The sequence below is a fragment of the Mastigoproctus giganteus genome, chromosome 9 (assembly GCF_048544385.1).
Source record: "Mastigoproctus giganteus isolate SK-2022 chromosome 9, ASM4854438v1, whole genome shotgun sequence".
NCBI classification, from domain to species: Eukaryota; Metazoa; Arthropoda; class Arachnida; order Uropygi; family Thelyphonidae; genus Mastigoproctus; species Mastigoproctus giganteus.
The window spans coordinates 26,375,307-26,387,094 of NC_143583.1; positions in this window are offsets into that span (position 1 = coordinate 26,375,307).

An 11,788-nucleotide genomic window follows, 5' to 3' on the forward strand; every position below is an offset into this window, starting at 1 on the left:
ATTTTACCTCTAAGAAAGAAGTTGTTAGGCTTCATCCTAGCATCCATGACCTGGCTGTATTTAAGTGAACGCTTACGGTACACAAAGACCTTTATGAAAGGTCTATTGAGGATTTAAAACCAGTTTTTCTCAGGCTCAGAGAAAGAGCCTCACTGTCTTGGTTGACCTTCTTGATTGTGGCTGATTTTGTAAGGCGAAAGAAGAATACATCGATGTTTGCATGTTAGTGTTCACGACCAACAGAAGCGAGCATTGAGGCATTCATATCCAAGATTATAATAATTCAGTTCTTTTCCAAATTTTAGCATATTGCAGTTGTAAAGAATAATGATTTCATTTAAAACATTCTAAATAGTAATATTGTGGCTCAGTTTTCATATTTTATACATAAGTAAAACAAGTTTAATTCTAACAAACAGGATTATTATGAAAGTGAATGTACGTGTTTTTGATAATCGTTTAGCGCGCCCTCTACAGGAAAGTAAGACGATTCTGTGGTTGGAAAAAAAATAATTTTTCTTTTAAATCCAGAACAGAACGGACAAATTCAAAATAACGCAAGAAAAAAAGAGATAACAGGAAATAACACATATAGTGTTGGTTATTATAGTTTTAGGCGCAACAGAAACTTAGGCCATATTATGCTGTATATAATCTATATAATTAATTAAAGATCTATAGTATAATCTATATAAATAAAGAAATAGCTACTGTCAAGGGTAAAGGGAAAGGCTTTTGGTTTAGTAAATGTGACTATAGAGGTCTCAGGCAGGTTTTAAATTGTGTGCAGTGGGACCAACTGATGATTTTACCAATAGCAAATTCTAAATGGGAAGTACTCAGGAAAGTAATCAAGGTAGCTACTAGGCTTTTCATGCCGATAAAGATACTGTTCAAGGCTTAGACCTAAATGGATGTCAGATGAACTATTGAGACACGTGGCAGAGAAGAAAAGTGCATGGGATGCATATAAATTATCAGGGGATACAGAAGCGTATGGTAGACATAAATTAGTCTGTAATCAAGTCACAAAGGAGGTTAGGCAAGCAAGCAGATTATGAGAAGTCTCTAGCAAAGAATGCAAAAAAAAAAAAAAAAAAAACAGCAAAGACTTCTATGCTTATATTAACAGTAGAAGGAAGGAGTTGAATCATATGGAGCCACTTGATGTTTATGGGTTAATGTTGATGACGCTGCTCAGGTTGCGGACAAATTGAATTTTGTCCTCAACTAGATACAATATTTTGCATCTAGTTGCAATAGATGCCGTAGATGCAATATTTTGCATCTACATTCACACATGAGGAATTCTTTAGGGAACGGGGTGCCAGAAGTTTATAAAACTCTAATTTCGAAACTTCGATCTCATGCTTTTTCCACAGTGCGGCAGGACAACGATCGTAACTGCAGTGTTTTACCAGCGAGGGTCACATGGGATTTGCCTTATCATGGGTCTCACCGATAGCACATCGGGTGGAAAAGGCTTGTGTTCAAATCCTGTCAGTGACACGAGGAATTTTTATGGATTTTTTTCTCAACGTGGCTGAGTTAGTTGGTCTCAGACAAATATGGCAAGGATTTTCATCCCGGAAAATTCGGATTTTCGTCCAGAAAGCAAGCAAATCGAGCACAGAATACACGCCTTATACTGACGCCTTACAGCCTTAGTTGCTTTGGCACTTAACACACACATAACACCTAACCAAGCCTTATTGTATTATCACAGACATTTTTATTTGCTATCTTAGTCCTTGCGGTAGCACAGTAGTTATAATCGCTAGCCTCCTCACACCGGGTGGAAAAGACCCGATTTCGAATCCTCGATCATGCGAGGAACTTTTATAACTCTGTAGCTGGGTTAGTCTGTCTCAGGAGAAGATAGCAAGATTTTTTTCTCCCAGAAACTTGGGTTCTTCGTCCAGCAAAATAGGCAAACCAGCAAAAGACATGCGATTTATGGATATAACATACTCCTGGGAGGGTAAGGTTGTTCTCAAGTAAACCTAATACGACAGCTTTTATCTGTTTACCTTAGACAGTCATGGACGAATGTTTCGTGATTATTTTCTCTCAAAAACTCGTCCAACAAATAGACAACTCGACCTGGAATATGCACAGTTCACAGACAGAACACAGTGGCTTACTGCGCACCAACACAGTCTTAGTTACTTTAGTTTAAAATAAAACAAAAACTTTAATATTTAGTATCAATATTATTATTATTTTAATTAGAACTTCTAAATGATGCAAAGAAGAGGACATTTTGTGCATCCAGTTATTCAATTGAACTTTGGACTTTATCTCCTGGATCACTGTAGCAAGCAGTCTATTCCAAAGATCTGCAACGTACTGGCTGAAATAAACTTCATGAAATTTAGTCTTATATTTCAAAATTTTGTGTTTATGTCCCTTGAATTTTCTTTCTTCCACCAGTGAAAATATACCTCGCTCGTTCATTTTACTGGTTGAGGAATATAGGTTTGCACCTTCTAAGAATATGGACATCGATTAGCAAAGTCTATATGAATCGTAATCTCTAAGTCTTTTTCGTCCTGAACCACGTTTAACTCTACTCCGCCCTCGTAGTTAACACAACTGGTAGGATCGCTGTTCTCACATCGGGTGGAAAAGATCTGAGTTCGAGTCCCGTCAATGACGCAAGGAATTTTTATGGGCCTTTTTCAGAACATGGCTCAGGTAGTCGGTCTCAGGCCAGGGTGGCATGGTTTTTGTTCCCGGAAACTTCGGTTGTTCGTCCAAAAAACAGAAAATCGACCTCAGAACACACGCAACTTACAGCAACTTACAGTATACACGGAAAAATATGGTGGCTTTAGTCGCTGATGCTCCTAAAACCCTACAACAACAACAACAACAACTCCACTCCTCCTAGCTTTTATAAGCCTGGACTTTTGTTCTCTATGTACAAACCCTTAGCATTTTAAACTGTTTTTGAGGAGGGCTGCTTTTCCGCTCGAAAATCTATAAGAATATTTTCAATCATATGAAAATAAAAAAATTATTAGAATAACTTTCTTTTAAACATAAAGTTTCAGGAGAAAGAAGGCTAATAGATCGACAAAAAAATCTATCTGAAACAACCACATTTAAGCTTAAAACAAAACTGTTGTTGAGTGATCGGTGTCAAGAAGTTGCAATTTTGCAAAGTGCCAATTTTTCTTGCTGGTGAAGCAATTTTTCGACAAGCCCTGAGTGATTTTATGCCAAGTATAACTAAATTGCCATTAGTGTACAAAAACTCGTAAATGCAACTAACCATTAAACTTTTCATGCATTTGCTAATCAAGATGGCTAAATCTTGTTTATGGAAGTAATAAGAACGATCATTGACCTCTTCACAAACTACCTTTTTTCAGTGTTTGGTGTCTACGTAAGTTCTTATCATAGGTGTCAACGAAAACATTAATCGATCTTCACTTTGGAAAACATTAATTCATCACCATGTCATCGTGGCACCGTTTAAGGAATGAATTTACACGACTAACAAGAAAAGATAGTTCGTACATATTTTCCACAAGATTTAAGTATTTAATGATCTACGTACGTAAATTATATTATGGGGAGATTTTATGTGCATCTTAATGTTTGTAATCTGATAAAGCTGAAACTACAAGGTGGACAGTGAAATACCGAGACTAAGACAGTAACAGATGATGAAGTTAGTTTCTTATTGCTTTTCATGGTCTTAATTTTCAATAGTACACTCACTAGCCAAAAATGAGAAAACTTTATTCAATGTCTGGAAGGTGTAAGGTGTATTTAGTGTCAGAGGGCACCAGCGGTTTCCCCCATCTCCGTGTTACTTTCATTGCGGGTGTACCAGTTTGCTGGAAATGCCAGAGGTTTAAAAGTGTATGGATATTGTACATGTGTAGTGTCATGTACCGTTGTTCATCTGGTCGTTTAGCCGCTGGACCCCTGCTGAAGCCCAACGTTGCCCCACCTTCGCCCCGTGGAGGCAGACCAGGAACCCAGTAGTTTTAGTTTCACTCTGGCAGGTCCTGCCGCCTAATTTCCTGAGATTTCAGAAGCTAGGACCTAAAAAAAAAAAAGAAAAACGCGCGCGCTCTTTTATATGCACGTACGTACAGACAGGTACATATATCCATCATCGTCGGTTTGATGATCGTTAGGTGAGGGGGATAATGCTTGCATAATAAAGGCCGAAGAATGGGCGAACGAGAATTTTGACATAATTAAGTTTTTGTGTGTGGGACATTCGCTAGCATAAAGATAGAGTGGGTGGGAGACTGAAGGCTGGGGGGGTTAAGGCAGAAATATGGGGATGATAGAGTAGGCAACCCCAGAAGTCAGTGAGGCAGGCCCATGCCTCACCAGGAGAAAGTAGGGGGCGCCGGGGGGACCGTCCCACCACCGGCGCAGGGGATGGGGGTGGAAAGGCACCAGGGAAGGGAGCCTGGTACGATCGCCAACAAGCGTCTGCAGGAAAACTATACTATGACCCTGTTGGTGGTGTCCAATCTGGTGTCATGTCCGAGTTGTCATCCTTGGGACCTGGGTCCCGTCCATGTTAGTCCTTTACCTTAGTGTAGTTTATTTCCTAAGCCTTCCAGTTCTCAGGAGTGTGTCTTGTTCACATAGACCTAGCTGGTGGGATGTCTGGTAGAGTTTAGTAGTCATCTCCATTTGTCTTTCATGGGACATGTCTGGAAGGGTGAGCTGCTGTATTGTGGAAGGTGGAGAACTGCGACTAGTACACTAGCATTGTCACCGTCCTTCCCACACCGGGTTCTAATCCTGCCAATGACGCGAGGAACTTTAATGGGCTTTTTTCAATCCGTGGTTGAGTTAATCGGCCTAGAGAGTAGTAAAAAAAGATTTTTCTCTGGAAAAAAGATTCATCCAGAAAAACTGACAAATCGACCATAGAACACACGCAATTCACCAACGTAATACACTTGAGTAGATGAATTAATGTTCCAGGTGACTCCAGCGTGACATTTTTCTCCCCAACATATCCTGGACATTTTCAATTGCATTGAGGTCTAGAGAATGAATTATGTGGTCAGGATAGATGGAAATCTTGGGAATTTTCCCAGAACCATTCACATACAATTTTTTCACGGTGCATACTTCTGTTATCGTATTGAAATAATCCAATATGTCTTTTGACCCGAAAAGCAGCATTGATCCTTTATGGAAAATGCTTGATCAGTCGTTTCAAGTAAATTATGTTTATTAAAGAAATTGATAACTGGTGTGTCCCACCTTTGATTTCGATATCAGCCATGAAAGCAGTCAGAAAGTTTTTAATTCAGCGGAGGTGGGGAGTAGAAAGATTTATATTTTATGAAAGCCAGCGTCCTCCGTTCAACAATGTTGCAAAAGGTAATAATGTAAAAGTGATGTTGGCAATATAAACGGAAGGGTTTCCTCCAGCTCCTCTCTCAATTCCGACACCTATCACAGCGATGGTACTTCTGGTTCAACTATATTCCCAGTACGCTGTTTGTAAGATGTCATTTGGCAAAATCTACCGACAATACTACACAAAGAATCAGCATGTTCCTCGAGAAGTCGAACCATACATATGTCACCTTCCATAATGCAGCTGGACACCCCTGTTTTCATATTTGACCTTCCTGGATAAATCCTCGTGGGTAGCACAGTTGGGAGAATCGCTGTCCTCCGCCCACCGGGCGGAAAAGATGTGAGTTCGAGTCCCATCGATGACGTGAAGAATTTTTATGGGCCTTTTTCACTATGTGGCCAAGTTACTCTGTCTCAGATGAAGATATTATGGTTCCTTCTCCCGGAAACTCGGATTTCTCGTCCAGCAAACAGAAGCCCTACCACGGAATACATGCAGTTTGCAGACAGTATACACGGAGCAGTATGGCCCCTAAAACTGATGCCCCTAAAACTCTAGTTGTTGTTATTGTAGGCAATAACAACAACATAAGGAATATTAATGACAGTTAATTGTTTTCATCATGATAAGCATAGCCGTTGACTAATTTCGGTGTTTTGTAGGATGCACATTGGTAGTTGGTGGATTTGGGCAATTTTCACGTCCTGCATACTCCAGACTGGACCGTTGATAGTACAGTACCAGCATCATCCACACAACGCATGCAACGACCATTACAACTCACGTGACCAGAAGGAACTCGAAAGGGTGATACGACAATCTCGTCAGATATCCCAGCAATATATCAACCAAGAGTTTAAGGCATCAGCAGGGGTTGAGCTGTGTACGAACGCGCCACGCACAGAGCTGCATAGCCTCGGTTTGGTATGCCCCTGTACGTGGTTATGCAAACAGCATAAAAAGATATGGTCTATTATCAAAAGTACTGATAACATACTGTATTTCACCTATCTTCACTGTAATAAACATACGCTGTTCAGTCAAAAGATTATTACTATATATCCTGGTGTTTTAGCAACCAGTTCCTCACCGCCTGGTAACACATATATCGCAATGAGAACCAGTAAACGTGTACTGCAGATTAGTGGCATTCGGTCCATACGAAATACTTGATCGACACGGGCAAATGACTTGATCTGACGGACTTTGAAGAGGAATAATTGTCCGGTTCCATTTGAAGCTTGGCAGTATTACAAAAACTGTGAATATTGTGGACTGTCAGCAGAGTACTGTAATTAAGATGTTTTAATTGTGGACAGTGCAGCAGCCGCTGAGCCGGGCAAATCGACGGAGAACACATGTAATTTACACAAGGCATAAGAGTTAAATCTCGGATGACCCTAATATAATAGTTTTTTTGTTTTTTTAACTAAGGAGTTTAATTTAGAAGCGACCAGCGGTGTTTTCAAGACCATGATCCAACGAATCCTTCTCCATACGGGCCTATGGAGTAGGCACTCAGTCAAAATACCCATGCTTATGGCCACCAATCGCTAACGACGCCTAAAGTTGCATCTGAACGGCATCAGTGGACCAATGACAACGTTGGAAAAAACGTTGCTTTTTCCGATAAATCACGTTTCCTGCTATGCCCTGTGGCCGGACATGGAAGGCATGGCGAAAACTGTGGAGAGGAATCATTGCAATGTCCTGGTTCAACAGAAACAGGCAGGTGGCCGCAGTGTTTTGGTATGGGGGAATGTTTTCCTGGAATCGCTTAGTGCCTTCATATCCTCAGACTGCACTCATTCCTTGCAACATTTTTGTATTATAAATTTGGTAATATTTAGGTTATGGGCAAAAATATCTGGCTTGTGATCGAAAGTTGGTTGGTTGTTGTTGGGTTTCGGCGATTAAGGCCATGTTTCTCCCTGTATATTGTTTGTAAATTGCGTGTATTCTGGGATCAAGTTTCTATTTACTGTACAAAAAAACTAGTTTCCGAGAGAAAAAACCATCTACCCTCGCCTGAGACCGACTAACCCAGCCACGTTGTGAAAAATACCCATAATAATTTTTCTCGTCATCGACAAGATTCGAGCATTTTTCACCCTATGTTTGGAGGACCGCGATCCTACCGACTGTAATACCCATGAAGGCCTGATCGAAAGATAATGAGAACAGCAAGTACAAAAAATAAACGAATGAGAAAAACATGGTGCCCATCTGGGCTCTACGTACCAGGTACGAGTTTGACATAACATCATTTTCATCATTTTTGTTTCGGCGTTTATCCAGGAATCGCAAAATATGTTTATTTATTTTTATGCATTAATTTATCACGTATTAATGAATCAGATGTTTTTATATTAGCTGGGAGAATTTAGAAAGAAACTAATCATTCCTGCATCAGACAACGATATTAAACATAAAACTAAATTGAAAATAAAACAAAGATTGTAAAAGCAGAAACAATGGGTGTGCAGCTGATAAACTACCAAAATTACTACTGCGATTTATTAGATATTTTGAAAATTCACAAAGAAACCTGAATAAATCAGAAATATTTGATTAGAATATGAGAAACGTAAATGAGATATTCCTTTCAATGCTTTTTTTTAATATACAAAGACAAAAAAAAATCTAGTCGCTCGTGGCTCCCTAACTGGTTCGAATTCCGTTAATGAAAGGAGAAGGAAATTTTATGGAATTTTTCACATCGTGGCCGAATTAGTAGGTCTCAGGAGAAACGTGCACGGTTTCTTTTCATTGAAAAATTATGAAGGCATTATAAGAGAGAGAGAGAGAGAGAGAGAGAGAGAGAGAGAGAGCAGCCGTCCTAGAGCATTTTCACTCTTTTTCAACTTTCAAAACATCCCTTTTTTTTTTTTTTAATATTGGTACCATAACCTTGGCAGTGAAGAAATGACCATCTTGCACAAGCAATAGCTTTCGTTGCTCTGAATCTTCCAAACATTATTATTATTTTAACGGTCCCCTGGTGTTTCCATATCCACATGTGTATTGTGTCTACAGAAGTGTGTGTTTGCAGGCCAATTTGAACTCGGTGCTGGCTGAAAAGCCACAAATAACTCATGAGGAAAAAACCATACTTGCTTTGCTTGAGATGGATTTTAGAAATTTCTCTGTTCGTCGACTGGACTCGAAGACCTCTTCAAATGAGTGGCAAGTGGCCACTGCACTGTCACGGAGTGCTATTCCAAGTAGCGACAGAACTCCGACCAAAACAGAAACGAACCTAACCAGATGTGATTTAAATCGTTGGTCGGAGTTCTGTCTGTATAATTAGGAAGCCATAATTATGAAGACATTGTGAGAGAGAGACTACTTTTTTGTAGGGGCATGCCTTCGTAGTCCTTCTGATTTGGAAAACATCATATTAGATTTTGATTTTATAATAGCCACGGGCACGAAAGGTAATTGAACCCGATAGTAGAGAGTGAGCGTGAAATAACTTACCACGATGAATTTAAATTTTATAAAAGAATATTTATTTATTGCTGTTATGGGAATAAAGAATATCGCAAAACCTATTTCTTGGGCAAGCTATCTGTGTCCTCAGTTCAAATATTTGATATGACCATCTTTATTTTCAATTATTAAGGCTAGTCGAGAAATAAAATTACTCAGAGTTATTTAAGGGCGCTGGATCAATACTGAAATTTCTTTTCTAACTATACATCTTTCAATTCCATAAAATCGAAGGTTGTATTTTTGTAAGCACGACCTTCCAAGTATCTCTGTGCCCAAAAGTCTCTAGCTGGGGCCCTTGCTGGGAGTTTCCACTTACAATGGGCTTTCGAATACGTATTACCAGAAGAAAAATGTGTTCTAATAGCACATTATTTTTATTTGATACAAAATGTGTACAATTTTGGTTTTTTTTTTGGTTCTACAAGGCGATGGAGTATACTAGACCTAACATTTAAGAGACAATTTAGATGGTCAGCTAGTGCAAACGCTGTGTCTGCATTGAAAAGAGGGTATAAACTAACTCAATGAAGTTTAATTAATTATGCCCTCGTGGGTAGCTCAGTTGCTAGAATCGCTGTCCTTTCCTCACCGGTTGGAAAAGACCTGAATTCGAGCCCTCCCCCCCTTCGATGATGTGAGGAATTTTTATGGGCCTTTTTCACAACGTGGCTGGGTTAGTCGGACTCATGCGATGGTAGCATTGTTTTTTCTAACGGAAATTCGGTTTTTTATTCTGTTGGACTGAAACACAAAACCGACCTCAGAATACACGCAATTTACAGACAGCATATATGGAGCAATATGGCCTTAGTGAAAGTGAAAAACCTGTTTCCCGAAAGTTTGAAAGTTTGAAACTGGTCAATAATTTGATAATAATAAGGAGCAGAATATTCCAAATATTAAACGCAGCAAGAAAATCTCTTCAGGATTTTAAATAGATTTATTAGAAGGTAGTGATATTTTAAAATCATTAAATAAATATGTTGAGGTATAAGAAATGATTTTGAAATTATAGAAAATGAAACAAAGTTTTTAAAGGAGGAGTATTTATTTTTGAATTATAAGATTTCTATATGATGACGAACATATCATGAAACTACTTTACCCGGAAAGGAAATATTTATTGGTAATACTGTAAATAATATTTTTTACAAACTTATTGCTGAAATTAGTCATCGAACAGAAGTATACTGTGAAATACTAAATATATTTAATAAATTTTTAAAAATTAATTTAATGTGAATATTGAAATATTAATAAACACTTAAAAATGACATTGATGCCAATAAATTTAAAGATGAAGTTACACAGTTTTTAAAATTTCCTAAGGAGAAAAATATTTTAAATATGAAAGGTATGTATGTATGTACCTTGAAACTATTCTTAAAATATTTTTAGCAATGCCTATAACAAACGCAAGTTGGGGTGGTCATATAAAGCATGTGTACGTGAATTATTTTATGTTATCAATTATGATATCAAAAAGTTTTTCTTATATTGATTTTTTTAAAACCTAAAATATCCAAAACTACATGATGGCCCAAAGTGATAACCTCTAAAGGTTCGGCTTTGGCTGACACTGCCATGACATAAGCCTTAACCATTACGCTAGTTAGTCCGGATTGGAATGATTATCCGCCACAGGATCGTTGGATTCATTTTTTTTTCACAAAAACCATAACTTGTCAGCGGACAATGACATAGCTCATGAATTCCTGGAACACCACACCGAGGTGGAGCGTGTTAAACCGTGTTTATGGGGCTATGTCAAAGACAATGCCTACAACAATGCAGCTCTAGAGCCCTTCCTCGCATCCCAAACTGACTTCCAGTCATATGCTGATGACCTGAAACTTTATCACATCATCAGACCAAAATCAGGTTCTTAGGCACTACTCTGCAGGCCAGTAAAAAAATCGAGCAACTTGAACAATACCTGGCCTCAGTCGGACTACAGATTAACCAAGCAAAAAACAGCTCAAATGTCTTTCACCTGGAAGAAGTTACGAAATGATATAAATGTTACTACCAATGAATCACTCATTCAGTATGGGACGAGGGGTTGAAATTCCGGGCTCAACTCATGAACAGAAAAATCAAAAATATATTCCGTTATATTGGCAATTCGCCAAGAACTAAAAGGGATTTACGATGCTGAATTGATCCAGAAATCTGATGTCTTTATCCTATACCTCTTTATGCAGCAACTATATGGTCCCTTGCCCTTACAACGCATTTCAACAAGTTCCTCGAATACCGGCTCCTGAAATGGCTCAACTGGCGGACTAGCAACCAGCACACTATTTCTAGGGCACAACCTTACATCAATCTCGAAGTCGTCTCATGGAAACAACAGACTAGCAGTTAACCTTCTTGCACTGGCCAGACTAATCACGCGATGCCTAGACGCCCATGATATCACGGACCTGATTACAACTCCCCAAATTGCTGGAAGAAGCGAAATAGACCATACGCTCCCGCTGAGAAACAACCTCAAAGGCCGAAGACGCGAGAAATACAGTAGATTTGATGAACAATCTTGCCATTGAACTTGATAAATTCTGCCAGCAGAATGCATACAGATGCCAGAAACTAATGGAAGCATACACAAGTCTACCGTTATGACTTTCAAGAACACCACCGGAAGGAAAACAACATGGCAACGCTTCCCATAGTAGGATAAATGTAAAACAAAATAAAATAAAGCCGTTACTGATCTTCCCCCTTGGTATCTATGATATCAAAAGACGCCTGGCAGAGTATGCTGAGATGGACAGGAAAGAAAAGATACTACGGACAACAACCTGTGATGAACTGGTTCAACTAGAGAAACACTATATTATTGTACATATATTTTTGTAATTGTACAGTATATTTTTGATAAAATTAATATCTTTCTGAATTTGGGATGCTTCAGTATTCAACAAACTGGAATTTCAA